The following is a 19,439-nucleotide window of genomic DNA, read 5'->3' as shown; positions in this document are numbered from 1 at the left end:
AAGCTGAGGTAGCATTATTGGCTGAAAATGATTGCAAGTGCTTCATCTTCACATACTGAAGTCCATCACCCCAGACAATCACCTTGAAGCCTCCTGCTCCCAGCTGTCCATCATCATTCATCATCATCATCATCATCAACCGCCAGGACTTAAGAACTTTTTAAAAGCTATTATTAATGCTTTTTGAGATAGTGATTTAGATGCATATCATATTTTTTACTGAGTTAAGTATTGTATGTAATTAGTTTTGATACAACAAGTGTATGGGACATTGGAAAAAAAAAGTTGAATTTCCCCATGGGGATGAATAAAGTATCTATCTATCTATCTATCATTCATGACTGGACATTGAACCTCTGACCCAGGATGCATGCTGCACCTGTGTCTTTTCCAAATGTAGTTCAGTAAGAAGTAATGAATCAGCTGCTGAGGAAGCACAATAGGTACCTTCATTAAGAGGCTTCCTTAGTCACGTATGGCCGCATGCCATGAGACTTTTTTGGCTGAAGTACTAAACCACTGTCTTGCAACTGCTTCAAAGTGTAGCCAGAAATTGGTGCAGTCTAGGGCTGAAAGGTATATTCCACGTGTGAATCCGAATGCCAGGTCAACATAAGGTGCTCTGGTGTTAGTATTCCCATTCTGTTTTAATGCACAGACTCAAATTGAATGGATTGCTATTTTGGAGGGAAGCAGTTGTCAACACTTTGCTCGAGTCTTGAACTGCACAGAAATATGTCTTTCGATTTTGTGTTTGTGTATTCTGTGTTTTCACTCCTTTTTTGTTGCCGGTTGCGGGATTTTTTTTGCACGGGGGGAAGGAGGGTTTGATGTTTGATGTTTTTCTTTGAATAGGTTGGTTCCATGGTTCTTCTTTGTTTCGTGACTATCTGTGGGGAAGGCGAATCTTTGGGTTGTATTCTGCACACATAAAGTACTTTGATAATCAATACATACATAATCAATGCACACATATTGATAATCAATGCATACATAATCAATGCACACCATAAACTACTTTGATAATCAATGCATACATAATCAATGTATACATAAAGTACTTTGATAATCAATGCACACATAAACTACTTTGATAATCAGTGCATACATACATAATCAATGCATACATAAAGTACTTTGATAATCAATGCACACATAAAGTACTTTGATAATCAATGTACTTTGAAACACATATAAGCCAGATCAGGTTGGGAGAGTAGATTTCCAGGTTTTCTGAGGATTAATTATTTCTGATCTAAACTTTTCAGTAATTCAGATTATTTCAATTTAAATTCTCCAGTAGTCACGGTTAGATTCCTTTTCCTATACAGGTCATTGAATCCAGGTTAGTGAAACACTAGCCAGGTAACGCACCCATTGCACCCCATTCCCACACTTATTAAATACAGCTATGTTACTTGTCACAAATACTGCTTACTGTAACATTGCACATTCTAAGTCCTACACTCTGCAGATAATAAAGATCCCCCTGAATACCCCACCGGATTTGTAACCCACCACCGAACACTTACAGGTATTAATTCAATTGTTACTATATTTGGAAACAGCTCCACCTCTAATTAGTCAATCCATTTCATGATTCCTTCAAAAAGCCTCTCTCCGTTCAACTTTCTGTAGCATTAATATTTTGCCAATCTATTTTGCCTGTGGTCTTGCATCATCCAGTTGAAGGTCTGTGATTAATGATGTTCCGCAGGGGCCTGTGTTGGAACAAATGATCTGGATGAAAATGTAGATGGGTGGATTAGTACATCTGCAGATGATATGAAGATTGGTGGTGTTGGCAAAGAATACAGTGAGATCAGTTGCAGATATGGGCAGAGAAATGGCAAATGATGTTTAACCTGACCATCTTGGTGAATCAAATGTGGAAGAGACAGTATACTGTTCTGGGCAAAATCCTTAACAGTGGTGATGATCAGAGGGACTGTGGGGTCCAAGTTCATAGTTCCCTGAAAGTGGCTACGCAAGGTGGTTAAGAAGGTATATGGCATGAATGCCTTTATTAGCTGAGATTCTGAGTTCATGAGTCAGGACATTATGTTACAGCTTTATAAAACTCTAGTTTGGCCATTTCTGGTGCAGTGCAGACAGTTCTGGTGCCTCTATTATAGGAAGGATATTGAGGCTTTGGAGAGGTTTACCAGGATGCTGCCTGGATTAGTAGATATTCTGTAATGAGAGGGGGAACAAACTTGGGTTGTTTTCTCTGGAGTGCCAGAGACTGAGGGGAGATCTGATGAAGGTTTATAAGATTTTGGGAGGCGTAGATAAAGCAGACAATCAGTATCTTTTATTTTCCCAGGGTTGAAATGTCTCATACCAGAAGGCATGCATTTTAGGTGAGGGGGTAAATTCAAAGGACATGTGAGTGGCAAGTTTTTTTTCACACAGAGAGTGATGGATGCCTGGAATTCACTGCTTGGGGTGGTGGTAGAGGCGGATACATTAGGAATTTTTAAGAGGTGTTTAGAAAGGCACATGAATGTATTGGAAATTGAATGATATGAACATTGTGTGGGCATAAGGGATTAGTTTATTTCACCATTTGATTACTAGTTTAATTGTTCCAGCATAACATTGTGGACTGAAGGGCCTCTTCCTATGCTGTACTGATAATAAAATCTTTCTTTGCAGTGGCAAATAGGGCAATGTTTCTCCTGCCTCCTCACATTGTAACTGCAAATTACATTAATACACTTCCCTTGCTGTAGCGATGATATATTGCATAGTCAGATTATAATGCTTGGTACAAACACCAAACCCAGCCATCCCAAAGAGTGAACTTCCAGTTAGTGACACTGGGAACTGTGCTCAATACTTCAAACCTGTGGCAGACACATAAACATTTCCCCGGAACAAGGCATACTTCCTCCAATCCACAAACTCACTCATACTTTGAGCAGTTATTTACAGAGAAATTACAAACTATGCTTTTAATTACACTTTGTTTCAGAAAGAAACATCTTAATTTTATGCAATGATGACAAGCTCTCTATAGAACTGTCATTGCCTTGCTATTAGTAAAGACCCCTTGGCAGATAAATCAGATTGAGATCAGGAATAATTTTAAAATGCTTACATTGTAAAGCAAACCTTTAAAGCTAATATACTTATTAGTGATGAAGTATGTTTTTTCTGACCTCATTTTCAACAACATTAGCTGTCTTCTTATTCAAGATAGCTTCCTTGGGTATAATTTTGTCAACATCAATACCTAAGAATCAGTACAAAAAGAACAGATTTGGGTAACTCATATTTTCCTTTGTTAATGGAGTTTATCTTTTGCAATGTATACTTAATAGAGTGGCAAGTGAGTATATGTATGTATATATATGTATGTGTGTGTGTATATATATATTTTTTTTAATCCATCAATCCACTCTTACCACAATAACCGGAATTCCAATCGGTGTCACTCTTCCCTTCGTTGCTGCTATGGTCCCCATTATCCTGAATGAGAGTTCAACAATATCAGCATTATATCAATCCAAAACAAAATCAAGCCAGCCTCTGGTACTGAATCTCACAATACTCGATCCCAGAAATAACGTGTCCGTAGAACTCATCATCATTTCCAAAAGCAGTGGCCAGCCTGATGGCACAAAGCAGTACGTTGTGTGAATTTATGTCTGACTGCCTACGTTCAACTATGCTTGCAGTCAGCACTGAAGATGTGACTGAATCCCCAGAGCAAAACAGGCAAATGCTTCAGTAGAAATGGTGGAACCAACGCAGAGTTAATGTTTGGAATATGGGGTGCATTAGACCAAAATAAGGAATAGTAGAGGAATCGAGGAAATGCCAACTGGAAAGAGAAAACAAAAAAAACATAAAGAAAAAATAGTGTTGAGTTTCTAAATTTTTGAGCAAATCACTTACTGATGTAATGACAGACAAAATTGTTGTTGGAGGGCTTGAGAGCTTGATTGCTGCTCGTTAACTGTGGTCATGGGTGTCACGGTAGCATAGTGGTTAGTATAATGCTATTACAGTGCTAATGACCCAAGTTCAATTCTGCTGCTGGCTCTGAGGAGTTTTACGCTCCCTGTGACCACATGGGTTTCCTCTTGGTGCTCCAGTTTCCTCCCACATTCCAAAGATGTACGGGCTGCTAAGTTAATAGGTTACACGGGTGTAATTGTGCAGCGTGGTCTTGTGGGTTTGGAAGAGTCTTTTACCGTACTGCATCTCTAAAATTTAAAAAAATAGCCCTTATGCTGTTAGTTACTGCACTTAATGTTCTCCGGAGAATTTAATGGCACACTAATATACAAATTCAACAAGGTCAAAGGCAATACAATGTTTGAGTGAAGAGTCTGTCAACTAGTAAGCTCTGGAGATTCACAATTCGAGCCTTTCATTTAACCCTCACTGTAGATTTTGTGGATCAGTAAAGTCTGTGTGTTAAGGGCAAGCCATTAGTTTTCAAGCAAGCTCTGGGCTGGTAAAGAAATTTTGTCATATAATCCCCAGCTCTTTTTCAATGAATCATAGCAGTTGATCAGACAGTGGGTAACTATCCGACCCACATGAAAGAAGCCTAGAACAAATTTAGTCAACATTGTAACATCTTAAACCTCACAAAACTCATTACAGGCAAATGGATTCCACTAGACTCTTTCAACATTCCTATGTCAACAATGGAAGCTATATGGTATATTTTGTAACCCAGGGATACTGCTGATCCATACTGTATGACTTCATGATGACATTTTAAAATTTTAGTCATTCTGTTCTGAGCTACTATACACCCTAACAATATGAAGTCTTTCTAAGTTATTGTACTGTGCATAGTTATTTCATGTTTTTGGATTTTTTGCCTTGAAATGAAATGATATATCTTTATTGTCATTGCATAGTACAATTTGTCATGCACGAATACAGCGAAAATGAGTTTGCAAATCTCGTACTCAATGCTATAAAACAACAAATAAAATAAATAAACAATAAATAAAACCAAGTAACCAGCCAGTACAAGCAATGTCCAGCAGTACAAAAGCGCAACTCAGATGCATGACAGTCGTAAAACCAGTATTAAAAGTATCAATATAACGAATTTATGGATGATGCTTGATCGATTGGTTCAGAGTAATTATAGCTCTGGGGGAAAAAGCTATTTTTCAGTCTGGAAGTGCGGGCACAGAAAATCTTATAACATCTGCCAGATGGAAGAAGTTCAAACAGATGATTGCATGGGTGTGTATTGTCCTTACAGATGTTTGTAGCTTTCCTTAGGCCACATGAGCTGTAGGTGTCCTCCAGGGCTGGGAGCTGTGACCCGATGATCTTCTGTGTGCTAGAGACGACCAACTGAAGTGCTTTCCTATCAGCTGCTGTACAACTGAGATGCTCCACAGAGATGCAGTATGCTATGGTGCAGCGGTCACCAGCATCTGTTCAGGTAGACCAGCTTTCTTCAGTGTCCTGAGGAAAAACAAGCGTTGCTGTGCTTTCTTAACTATTGTTGTGGTGTTAGTGTTAGTCTTCTGAGATGTGTATTCCCAGAAACCTGAAACTGGACTCTCTCTCCACTACGTCTCTGTTAACGTAGACTGGAGCATACTCGTCATCCCGTGACTTTCCAAAGTTGATAATTAGCTCCATGGTCTTTGCTGTATTAAGAGACAGGTTGTTTTCTGAGCACCAGCTCACTAAGTTCTGTACCTCTGCTCTGTACGCTGATTCGTCTCTGTTAGAGATCAACCCGATCATTGCTGTGTCGTCTGCGAATTTGACGATGGTATTGGTGTCAAATGCAGGTACACAGTCCTAAGTGAAGAGGGAGTAGAGTATGGGACTCAATACACAACCTTGTGGTGTACCAGTGTTCAGGATAGTAGTGGAGGACAAGTGAGGGCCCAGTCTCACTGCCTGTGAACGCTTTGACAAGAAATTTAGGACCCAGTTGAGGAGCTGAGGCCTAGCTGGTGGAGCTTGGAGATGAGCTTGCTAGGGATGACTGTATTAAAAGCAGAGCTATAATCAACAAACACATTCTCACGTATGTGCCCTTTCCCTCTAGGTGTGTCAGGACAGTGTGAAGAGCTAATGAGATAGTATCCTCTGTGGACCAGTTTGCATTATAGGCAAACTGGTGTGAGTCCAGTGTAGCAGGGATAGTGACTTTGATGTGGGAGAGGACAAGTCTCTCAAAGCACTTCTTTATTATTGGTGTGAGGGCAACCGGACGTTTGTCATTCAAATTGTTGATGTTTGTTTTCTTCGGGACAGGCACTATGATGGCTGACTTCAGGCACTGGGGGACCATCGCCTGAGACAGAGACAGATTGAAAATTCTCGTAAATACATCAGCCAGTTGTTCAGCACAGTCTTTAAGTACCCGTCCTGGAACTCCATCTGGGCCTGCAGCTTTTCGTGGATTGGCCCTCTGCTGTGTGCGCTGTACATCATGTGTGCTCAGTGTAAGAACCTGTGCATCCTCTATGGCCGGATTCTTGCACTCCACACATTGTTGTTAATTTCAAACCGGCCAAAGAAGGTGTTGAGTTTGTTGGCCAGTGTGACATCACTGTGGGGGCAGACAGGGTTACTCTTGTGGTCTGTAATAGCCCTGATGCCTTGCCACATGCTTCGATTGTGATGCACCATCAATAACTCACTCTGAGACGTAAAAGCGAGGTATCGGCTTTTATTGACTGGAAGAAGGAACGAGCAGTGAGTGACCACCATACTACATCCTGGAGACAGAGAGGCCGGGCTCAGACCTCAATCACCTTTATACAGGGGTCTGTGGGAGGAGCCACAGGAGCAGTCAGCAGGGGGCGTGTCCAGACAAGTATATGTAGTTCACCACAGATTGTTAGCACTATTATTGATACCCAAAAGATTAGCGCTCTACTCAGCTGTAAAACAACATACCTGTGATGTATCTGAAAGTGTGCTAATGGTTTCTGCTTCAAAGCCCAGCTCGTCTTTCCTTCTGCTAATTGAATAAACATCTTGCTGAGAAGTTTTGTCAAAAGAATTCTGGCTGCAAATGCCTTCTGCAAATTCTGGATTATCTAGAATGAGACTCTCTTTCTGATTCTGATAGACACACATTTCCAAACCTGCAAAAACATCAAACATTTTGTTTAGCAGAAAGGAGTTTTCTTTCTATTAAATAATGGTGACCTCCATTCAGATACTGGGGGATTGTGGGATCAGGAGCAAAATTGGGGATGGTAGGGGGAACAGAAAGTTCTTCCAATGTTGAGGAAGCGAATAAAGGGTAAAGGTGAGTGAAAAACTAGATGGATAAAGATCCTAGTTCATGGTTATATTAGGAAGATCTAGTTGTCTTATCATCCCTGGGCCAATATGTTCCAAGTTCTCCCCAAAATGCTCCAAGCATTGATGGTCAGTGAGTCACCCCTTGCTAAATTCCTACCAAGTATCTGGTTGAATCTTCAGATGCTACCTGCAAATGGCTAAGCATTTTACCCATGGGAAGAAAGAACGACTTTCAACTACATGAAATTGAAGCAGACATTACTTCGCAGTTGAATTCATGGCAATTCATTCGTGCATGGAGTTCAAGTAACTTGCCAGAGCTTGTCTGAGCATTTGAAGCCATGAGATATTTTTGTTCAAATTAAGATTAATGTGGGTATAGACAAAATGTTTTCACATAAAGTGAGATCTTCTGAGTGACACAGTTTGGGCAAAAGCACTCAAAAAATGTTGTACAGTACTTGGTTCCATTACCTGACAGCACATGAAATAAAATAACATAATCTCCCCTATTTGTCTTAATGGACTCTATATAAGCAGGATATGTTCAGGGGAGTACTTTGTATGAAATTTCTTTTGTTACCGATTACAAAGTAGCAAAGTTAGTACAATTATATTATCTCTTGAGAATAGGTCAACAAATTTTCTTAATTTATTTGTTTCGTATCAGGAACGGATCCATTGAAAAAGAACAGAAACTTGACAGAATATAGTATTAATGGTCAGACTCTTGGCAGTGTGGAAGATCAGAGGGATCTTGGGGTCAGACTCCACAGAACATTCAAAGCTGCTGCGCAGGTTAACTGTGAGGTTAAGAAGGCATACGGTACATTGGCCTTCATCAACCATGAGATTGAGTTTAAGAGCCGAGAGGTAATGTTAGAGCCTTATAGGACCTGGTCAGAAACCACTTGGAGTACTGTGCTCAGTTTTGGTTGCCTCACTACAGGAAGGATGTGGAAACTATAGAAAGGGTGCAGAGGAGACTTACAAGGATGTTGCCTGGATTGGGGAGCATGCCCTATGAGAATAGGTTGAGTAAACTTGGCCTTTTCTCCTTGGAGCAACGGAGGATGAGAGGTGACCTGATAGAGGTGTATAAGAGAGGCCATGATTGGGTGGATAGTCAGAGGCTTCTTTCCAGGGCTCAAATAGCTAACACGAGAAGGCACAGTTTTAAGGTGCTTGGAAGTAGGTACAGAGGAGATGTCAGGGGTAAGTTTTTTTACACAGAGGGTGGTGAGTGCATGGAATGGACTGCTGGTGATGGTGGTGGAGGCAGATACAATAAGGTACATGGAACTTAGAAAAATAGAGGGCTATGGATAACCCTAGGTAATTTCTAAAAATAAGTACATGTTCAGCACGGCATCGTGCACCAAAGGGCCTGTATTGTGCTGTAGGGTTTCTATGTTTCTATGTTGTTAGGAAGCCTTAAAATACCAAAATTCTTGATATACAGAAATCCACAAATCCACTTTGGAGGCTCCTGGTAGGGGGTTTCACTTATTATCCAGGTAGCTTCAAAGTTATGATGAAATAGCACATTGTTCCTTCTACAAGATACCAATGGAACTGATATCACTGAACAACAATTTTTTCCAAAAGTTTGACTTCCTCAGAATTACGTCATGCAGGAATTTGGAGAAAAAGGAAATTAACTTATAAAGTGTTCAGTTGCATAACAGTGCTGACACTTTGCAATAGTTCAACTAAGCTAAACATGTTCTGTTGATTGTTTTTGTTTGTACTCTGTGTCTGAGGCTTATCGCTTAAAAGTACCACAATAGTCAGCCGGCATTGATGGATTCCAGTTGCCCTGATACTGTTCGTCCAAATTCCCGATGTCCTGGTGAAAACTTTCATCATGCCCATCATTGAGAGTGTCAAGATTTACAGGGAAGAAGTCTAAATGGGAATATAACAAGTGTGAAGAGTCCAGTCTTTGTTGTGGTCACCAATTTTACCCCCAACGTAGAGCTCATTGGTTTTCTTAACAAGAGGGATCATATGCTTAACCTTGCTCTGTATTAATGCTCCTCATTGGGATTTGGGGTTTTTAATTTTGTAAAATGTTTTGAAAAACTAATAAAAAATTTTTTTAAAAAAACAAAAACAAGAGGGATCATGCTCCATCTTTGAGATTTAAGCCTATACTTGCCACAAATATAACAGTATTGTGGCTGTTGCAACTTTGGAAAGACATTTCGCTATCACAAATACTCCTGAAAATACAAACACTTTGTTATGGGTACACACAATATACTGTCCACATACAGCATACTCATCAACGTGATCGCAAATAGATGTACATGTAAACACGACATGTGTGCATGATGCTGCTTTTAGAGCCTTTCTAAAACCTGTCCTGCCATGCAGCATCCATCATGCCTAAGCATGCCCGGGTATGGCTGGACAAGATTAGAAAACTTTTCAGCTCAACATGAAGGATAACATTTTAATGGACTTGAATTATGAATTGAAATAACAAGTCAGGGTGGATACACAAAAATGGTGCGTGATAGGGAAATTCCACGGTGATTTTCATGATCAGCAGCCCAAAATCAATAAAATACACCCAAAAGTATTCAGGAAGCAAAATCTTCATTGTCTAGTGTATTCTGCAACAAAGGCACTGCATTTTTCAGATGATTAATGTGGTCAATTTGAAGCAAGAAAAAGTGACTCCATTGGGAAGCGCCAATAATATATTGATATGATAATATATAATAACATGATAGGAAGTGACTTGGAATCATTGAATGGTTACAACATTGGAATGGGTCATTCAGCCCTCTGTGTCTATGCAGGCCCTCTTCCACACACTACTTCCACCCCACTGCTCCTCCTCCAAAGCCTTATAAAATTTTCTCCACCATATATTTATCCCATTAACTCGAAGGCCATAGTGAAATTTGATTGCAATACACTTGCTGGACTTGCATTCCAGATTCCATCCAAGCACTGTGTAATAAAGCTTGTCTTCACAATCAATCCTGTCCAGACCCTTCATATATATATCTTTAAATGTCTCCTTAATCTTCTGTTCTCCAAAGAAAACAATCCCAGACTCTCTGATCTATCCTTGTAACTACTGTCCTTCTCAGTAACTATTCTCATAAATCTCCTCTGGACTCTCCCCAGTGCTTTGTCATCCTTAAACCACAATGAAGGCAGGGTAGGTGCTCCTCAAGTTTGGAAGGGGCATCTAGGGCATGAAACATTAATAGTGCTCCTGAAAATCAAAACCCCTTCCCATCCATCAAGGAAGATCATTTTCTGTAGAAAGTGATTCCATTCATCTGGCCATGCCCGGAATTTCAAACCAATTCTTAAGACCATAAGATACTGGAGCAGAAGCAAGCCATTCGGCCTATCAAGTCTGCTCCACCATTCAATCATGGGCTGATCCAATTTTTCCAGTCATCCACACTCCCCTGCCTTCTCCCCATACCCTTTGATGCCCTGGCTAATCAAGAACCTATCTATCTCTGCCTTAAATACACCCAATGACTTGGCCTCCACAGCTGCATGGCACCAAATTCCACAGATTTACCACCCTCTGACTAAGGTAATTTCTCCACATCTCTATTCTAAATGGGCGTCCTTCAATCCTGAAGTCATGCCCTCTTGTCCTAGACTCCCCTACCATGGGAAATAACTTTGCCATATCTAATCTGTTCAGGCCTTCTAACACTCAGAATGTTTCTATGAGAACCCCCCCTCATTCTCCTGAACTCCAGGGAATATAGCCCAAGAGCTGCCAGACGTTCCTCATACGGCAACCCTTTCATTCCTGGAATCATTATCGTGAATATAATTCTTACATCAATATAACTGCAATAATATTCACCTTTAGCAGAACAAACACCTGTTTCACTGAAGTTATTTTCTTTTGTCCAGGAACAATAAAGTTTTTCAGTCGCTCTACTGCTGTTGCTTGTAGATTCTGGAGAAAAGCTTCAGAGAGAGGAGGGCATTAAACAATGAATAGCCATTTGCTTCCTTGGGAATGCTTCACTATTAACTAGATTGTTTTCATCTATATTTAATTTCACTTACTCCCCTTAATACCTATTTTGTTTATTACAGTGAACATTTGCCCATCTTTGCACTCAGCTAATATCTAACTGTGCTTCAGTTTGTATATTGGTTCCTGTGTCTTCTCCTAGTCACATAACTAGAATGGGAGACAGTCTCGACTTAAAAAGCCCCACAACACACACAAAATGCTGGAGAAACTCTGCAGGTCAGGCAGCATCTGTGCAAAAGAATAAGCAGTCAACATTTCGGGCTGAGACCCTTAACCAGGACTGGGAAAAGTAGATGAGTATTCAGAGTAAAAAAGGTGAGAGGAGGGGAGGAAGAAGTATAAGATGGTAGGTGATAGGTGAAACCGGGAGAGGAGGAGGGGTGAAGTAAAGAGCTGGGAAATCGATTGGTGAAAGAGATAAAGGGCTGGATAAGGGGAATCTGATAGGAGAGGACTGAAGGCCATGGAAGAAAGGGGAGGGGAGGAACACCAGAGGAGGGTGATGGGCAGGTAAGGAGATAGAGAGAGAGAGGGAAATGGGAAAGGGGAATGGAAAAGGAGGGGAGATGCAACTACCAGAAGTTCAAAAAATAGATGTTCATGCCATCAGGTTGAAGGCTACCCAGATGTAAAATAAGGTGTTGCTCTTTCAGCCTGGGTGTGGCCTCATAGTGGCAGTAGAGGAGGCCATGGATGGACTGTTGGAACGGGAATGGGAAGTAGAATTGAAATGGCTGGCTATTGGGTGATCCGGCTTTTCTGGCAGATGGAGCATAGGTGCTTGCAGAGCGGACTACCAATCTACATCGGGTCTCACCGATATACAAGAGGTCACACTGGGAGCATCGAATACTGTAGATGACCCCAACAGACTCACAAGTGAAAAGTTGTCTCACCTGGAAGGATTGCTTGGGGCCCTTAATGGTAGTGAGGGAGGAGGTGTAGGAGTAGGTGTGGAACTTGTTCTACTCGCAAGGATAAGTGCCGGGAAGGAGATCAGTGGGAAGGGACAAATGGACAAGGGAGTCACGCAGGGAGCGATCCCTGTAGAAAGCAGAAAGTGGGGTGTGTGCTTAGTGGTGGAATCCTATTGGAAATGGCAGAAGTAACAGAGAATTATGTGCTGGATGTGGAGGCTATTGAGGTGGTAGGTGAGGACGAGGAACCCTATCCCTGGTAGGGTGGCAGGTTGATGGGGTGAGGGCAGACATGCGTGAAATGGAAGAGATGCGAGTGAGCGCAGCGTTGATAGTGGAGGAAGGAAAGCCCCTGTCTTTGAAGGAGGAGGACATCTCATTAGTTTTGGAATGAAATGCCTTATCCTGAGAGCAGATGCAGTGGAGATGGAGGAATTCAGAGAAGGGGACGGCATTTTTACAAGTGACAGGGTGGGAAGAGATATAGTCCAGGTAGCTGTGAGAATCAGTGTGTTTATAAAAGTTATCAGTGGATAAACTGTTTCCAGTGATACAGACAGAGAGATCGAGAAAGGGGAGGGAGGTGTCAGAAACGGACTAGGTAAATCTGAGGGCTGTGTGGAAGTTGGAGTCAAAGTCGATGAAGTTGACAAGCTTGGCATGGGTGCAGGAAGCAGCACTAATGCAGTCATCGATGTAGCATAGGAAAAGCTGGGGAGTGATACCGGTGTAGGTTTGGAACACAGACTGGCTTTTCAACCCAGAACTAATGAGATGTCCCCTTTCTTCAAAGAAAGGGGCATTCCTTCCTCCACCGTCAATGCTGCCCTCACCCGCATCTCTTCCATTTCACGCATGTCTGCCCTCACCCCATCCTCCCACCACCCCAGAAGGGATAGTATTCCTCTTGTCCTCACCTACCACCCCACCAGCCTCCGCATAATTCTCCGTCATGTCCACCATCTCCAATGGGATCCCACCACCAAGCACATCTTTCCCACCCCCCACTTCCTGCTCTTCCCAGGGATCGCTCCCTACGTTACTCCCTTGACTGTTCATCCCTCCCCACTGATCTCCCTCCTGGTACCTATTCTTGCAAGTGGAACAAATGCCACATCTGCCCCTACACCTCCTCCCTCGCTACCATTCAGGACCCCAAACAGTCCTTCCAGGTGAGGTAACACTTCATCTGTGAGTCTGTTGGGGGTCACCTACTGTATCCGGTGCTCCTGGTGTGGCCTTCTGTAGATCAGTGAGACCCAGCATAGATTGGGAGACTGCTTCGCTGAGAACCTACCAGAAAAAGTGGGATCTCCCAGTGGCCACCCATTTTAATTCTACTTCCCATTCCCATTCTGACATGTCAGTTCGGCTTCCTCTACTGCTGCAATGAGGCCACACCCAGTTTGGAGGAGCAACACCGTAAGTTCCTTCCGCATAGCCTCCAACCTGACGGCATGAACGTCGATTTCTCTAATTTCCGGTAATTGCCCCCCGCCCAATTCCCTCCTCTATTTTCCATTCCCCTCTCTTACTGAATCTCCTGACCTGCCCATCTGCTCCCTCTGGTGCTCCTCTCCCTTTCCTTTCTTCCGTGGTCTTCTGTCCTCTCCTATCAGATTCTCCCTTCTCCAGCCCTGTATCTCGTTCACCAATCTCCTTCCCAGCTCTTTACTTCACACCTCCCCCTCCCAGTTTTACATATCACCTATCACCTTGTACCTCTTCCTCCCCTACTCTCAACTTCTTACTCTAACTTTTCATCTTTCTTCTCCAGTCCTGATGAAGGGTCTCGGCCCGAAACATCAACTGTTTACTCTTTTCCATCAGTGTTGCCTGGCCTGCTGAGTTCCTCCAGCATTTTGTGTGTGTGACCTACATTTCCAGCATCTGCAGATTTTCTCTTGTTCGTGATTTAACAAAACACTGCACTAGTAGAAGGCAGGTTCCTTTACCTATAAAACTTAGGCAAAATACAAAATGAGTGTTTTGCTTTGACACAACAATGGGTTGGTAGGGAGTGCTAACAAGGCAACTTTCTGGCAGAATTTCACGGAATGGTAGTTTTCCATCCAATCTTCCTTCATGTATTGCTTCCTTTCCATAAACAGGTACTTGTCCCACCTTTGGGCAAAACTTCCCTTTTCTCCAATGAAGACGAAGAATATGTAACATAACAGATTTTCCTATTTATACTCCATCAAAGGATTACTTAATGGTCAATCACAAAGCAGCATAATCTGCTTAGTGGTCCTGGATAAGGTTGTCCTTGGGTTATGCGTGCCCATCTCACAAGGGAATCGCTTTCAGTTTAGGGGCAGATAAGGTTATACTCTCTGCTTGGGCATGTTCAGACACACAGGACTGCTCTTTCACACTCCCACTGCTTCACCCCCCCCCCCCCCCCACTGGAAGCTTTTTAATCTACTACTCTGCAGCTGCCAAGGAAAGTGTTTGTTAAGTGATAACTCATTTTTGCAGTCATCAGTTTTTCCAATTTCCGTAGGGTATCTCCCAGGTAAAATAGTACCACCTGATTTGGAATAAAAAGACATGCTTTTTAACCAAGTTTTTAAACACATTTCCCAATTTTTTGAAGAAAGCCAAAGTAATAAACTTAATGATGCAGCAGTGTTGAGACACATCAAAATACTGTGCCTTGTCAACGGCACCTACGTAGAATACAATATTCACATTACAAATGCTACTGATTGCTTAAAATTTAGGTCAATAGAAATATGCAAGCACATACAGGGCCCATTAGGATACCAAATTAGGGTGAACCTTAACTTGTAGGCAACAGTGCAATACAATGTTAAAAGAGCCACTTGTTAGCTCACAAAGATATGCAGATCTAATCAACTGAAAATATGAAATATGCCAAAATGCTGTCAACTGAGACATATACCCTTCTCTCAATTCTTCCTTACTGGCCATCTTGTTCAAAGCAACAAGCAAAAGTGAGTTTTTCTTCTCCAATCTATAAAACAAACAGGAGAACACTTTATGGATCACATTTCCCAGGCTATGTTTCAAAAGTATAGCCCCCAATTCTTTGTAATGTAACTTACTAAAATATCAAAGCTATCAGAGTTCAGCATGTTACAGAGCACTAACTTCTACAGATGTATTGTTAAAAGTATCCTGACTGGTTACACAGTGGCCTGGCTCAGCAATGTGAATGCTCAGGGACATATAAAGCTGCAGAGAGTAACAGACCTAGCCCAGTACATCAGCAGTATATTCCTCTCCACTGTCACTGGTATCTGCACGAGATGGTTCCTCAAGAGGGTAATATCTATCGACAAAGATATCCACCTTCTGGGCCATGTCATCTTCTCGTACCTACCATCAGGCATAAGTCTGAAGTCCCACACCACCAGATTCAAAAATAGCGATTTTGATGGAGTTGTTTAATTTTGCTTCGTAAACATAAGTACTGAAGTTAGGCCAGCAGAAACAACTAGTTAATTTCTTCAACAATGCACAATTTCAGAATGTCCAAAATACATTAGTGTGAAGTCATTGAAGATCTCATTGGGGAAGAAAGAAGCAGCTTGTTGCCTGCCCTACTTTTCTGACCCATTGTAGGTATTTTACTCATTTTTATCATCACAGAGATCCGCTATAATATGCATTAATTACCTCAAAATGTGCAAATTATTCATTTGAAGTCTTTGGCCAGCGTATTGGATTATTTTGTTGAAACCATTAACCTGTTGAGACAAAACAGCATTTTTATTAAATTTTAAAATTACTTTAAACAATGAAACCAAGTCAACCAAGTTAAGAATACACTCAATACATAACTCCTGCCCTGAATAATACAGGTCGATGCATACAGCTTCTAATAGAAGCACTGATATTTAATTCTTCAAAGAGGAGCAATTCCAGGATGTTTACATAAATTGTCAAATGCTAAGTTCCTAAGCTTACCTTCGGACATGGCATTCCATAAGCTCGTATTGTGTGGCTGCAGTTGACTGCAATTTCTGAGTACTTGCACTGCAGAAAATTGTTTCTAGTATCCCATGTCTAGCTAGAACAGGCGCTGCTTATGCAAGGATTAGTTTAACATGTAGAAAGGATGTCATTAGTTTGGAAGGATTCATGAGGATGTTACTGGGACTAGCGAGCTTCAGTTACAAGGACAGACTGTTAAGGCTGTGACTAATTTCCTTACTGCTTAGAAGGCAGAGGAGAAATCCTATGTACAATCCTGAGAGATGTACATAAGCTGGATAGTCATCGTCTTTTTCCCAGGATAGTGGAGTCTAAACTTAGATGACATAAATTTGAGGTGAGAGGTAAAAATTTTTAAAGGGACCCGAAGGGAAACTTACTCATAGAGGGTGGTGGGTATGTATATGAAATGAGCTGTCAGAGAAAGTGGTGGAGGCAGGTACACGTACAATGTTTAAAAGGCATTTGGATAATTAAAATGTTTAAAGAGCACATGAAATACTTAGAGGGTCAATGGGCCAAATACAAGTGAGTGGGACTACTTGGGTAGACATTTTGGTCAGCATGGATGGCTTGGATCAAAGGGCCTGTTTCTGTACTATGTAATTCTATGGCTCTAAAACTGGGCACAGCTTATAATGGGCCTCACTGATTTCAATGGATATTGTAGGGCCGCCAGTAAAAATCCAATAGAGGAGTTTTTTCCAAAAGTTAGAATTTCTTTCCAAAATTATCTTTACCTTTTAAAAAAATGTAATAGCTTTAATATTTTAATAATTTACCACACTTTTGTTAGATTTTATGATGTCCCTAAATGTTAGAGACATTCAGCAGTTATTATAAACTTTGAGAGCAGGTAGGGCTTTGCTGGAGGTCAGAGCTATCAGGGTTTCTCCAGTTTCCCCACTCGGAGCCCTGTCACTGCTCAGGCCTCACCTCTGGAGTCCGGGATACCACAGGCCCGTTCCTGGACCGTGTAACCATGAGCATGGCATGACTGAGGCTGCACAGTGCAGGGAGCAGACACATGGCAACAAAGTCTGGCTCATTGCTGTTATTACAATCCATAATCATAACTTGATGAAAGGTCAACCATTGCTGCATGACAGATTTTATTTCAGATTTCCAATGTCCACAGTGCTTTTTCAATAGAAGATCCAATCTGTCTCAAATAGTCTAATTGGAGGGACTGATTATTCAGAACACCCTCCATTCAGAAGCTGAACTTTGTTTAATTGAAACAGAGCTACAGAATAACACAGAAGGAAAATGTGTGGAGAAGTTGCTCTCAGGTTCTTTTTAAATTTTTGCCCTCTTAACCTTAAACCTATGCCCTCTAGTTATGTGTTCCATCATGGGCACAACCCTCTCCACCATTGAAGACATCTTGAAGAGGCCTTGCCCTGAGAATGCAGCATCCATCATTACGACTCGTTACCATCACGCCCTCTTCTTGTTACTACCATCAGGGAGGAAGTACAAGAGCCTGAAGACCCACTCTCAGCGATTTAGGAACAGCTTCTTCCCTTCTGCCATCATGTTTCTGAGTGATCCATGAACCCATGTCATTCCTCTTTTGGTCTCTCCATTTACTTTTGTAACTCCGAGTAGTTTTTACGTCTTGCACTGTACTGCTGCCGCAAAACAACCTATTTCACAAGCATATGTCAGTGATAGTGAACATCATTCTGATTATGAATTCACTAACTTCTCCAGTTAAAAACCTGTCAGCCTCGGCAATAGAAACATAGAAAACCTACAAAACAATACAGGCCCTTCGGCCCACGATGCTGTGCCAAACATGTACTTACTTTAGAAATTACCCAGTGTTACCCAAAGCCCTCTATTTTTCTAAGCTCCATGTACCTATCCAGGAGTTTGTTAAAAAGACCCTGTTGTATCCACCTCCACCACCATCACTGGCAGTCCATTCCATGCACTCACCACCCTCTGCGTAAAAAACATACCCCCGACATCGCCTTTGTACCTACTTCCAAGCACCTTAATACTGTGTGCTCTCGTGCTAGCCATATGTTACTTTAATGAAATACATAAAAATTCTCTGTAACATTTAACTTGTAAGAAAATTAATGTTTGGAAATGTAAAATTTGCTCTTTGCTACAGACACATTAATGCAGAAGACATGAAATGACATCTACAGGCAAAACTTTGTTGCAAGCTATAGTCAAAGCTGTTGGGAATGCTTTGGGTAAGATCAATCTCGACGTGTCAGAATCACTGACACACAATGTGAAATTTGTCATTTTGTGGCAGCAGTAGATCAGAGGCATTGTACAGTCCACTCTACTGGAATCTGGAGTGCTTCAGGCAGGCCAGTCGTTACGGAGACAAGGAAGGATGTAGCACACCCACGTGCTCATAACCGATAATAAAATGTTCCAAGGAATCAGAATCACTACATGCCAGAAATGTAAGTGGAATGAGGCAATATCCATGACTGGAACTGTTAATATGGACCTTTGGAATTAATAGTCCAAATAAGAGAAAGAAGGTGGGTGTAAAGAAACATAAAACACATTGATCTGAACTGTAACTTGAAGCTAAAGAGTCTACTACAATAAATCAAAACAGCAACTGTGAGAAACATTCAGTAGGCCAGGCAGAAACTTGTGACAGCGAACACACATTGTAACCAAAGTGAAAATAGGAAATACTGGAACCACTCAGCAGGTCAGGCAGCATTGGTGGAAGGAGAAACTTAATGTTAAGGTCAGAGACTTTTTGCCAGAATGGTAAATGAAAATCAGTAGAACCGCAGATGCTGGAAATCTGAACTAAAAACAGAAAATGCTTTAAAATACAAAAGGTCCAACAGAGCTGTGAAAAGCAAACCCATTTAATGAAGTGTCTTGGACCTAAAACTTTATTTCCCTTTCCACCAATGCTGCCTGATCCACACGGTGTTTCCAGCATTTCTGCTTTTCTTTTGTCAGAGTAAGTATTCTGCTGCAGTAAATTTAGACCAAACATTATTTATGTTTTTTACCTACACGTAGAAATATATTTTTGTGAAATGCGATTATGGGAAAACTGGGGAAGTGTCATTATGCATTATCAATAAGAGGACTAGATTATTTATTTTTGTGGCACCATCACCTTCTGAAATTCAGTGGATAAGGAATGCTCCTTGTTTGCTAAAGCTGGGCACGCTTACCAGACTCCTGTGGGAGGACAGGACAGGGAGGAAGTATTCAGAAGACCAATGATTAAGTAAGTGAACTTGGGGATATTAATATGGAATTTTCCC

The sequence above is a fragment of the Hemitrygon akajei genome, chromosome 1, assembly GCF_048418815.1.
Source record: "Hemitrygon akajei chromosome 1, sHemAka1.3, whole genome shotgun sequence".
Lineage (NCBI taxonomy): Eukaryota > Metazoa > Chordata > Chondrichthyes > Myliobatiformes > Dasyatidae > Hemitrygon > Hemitrygon akajei.
This window is presented reverse-complemented; position numbering follows the sequence as displayed.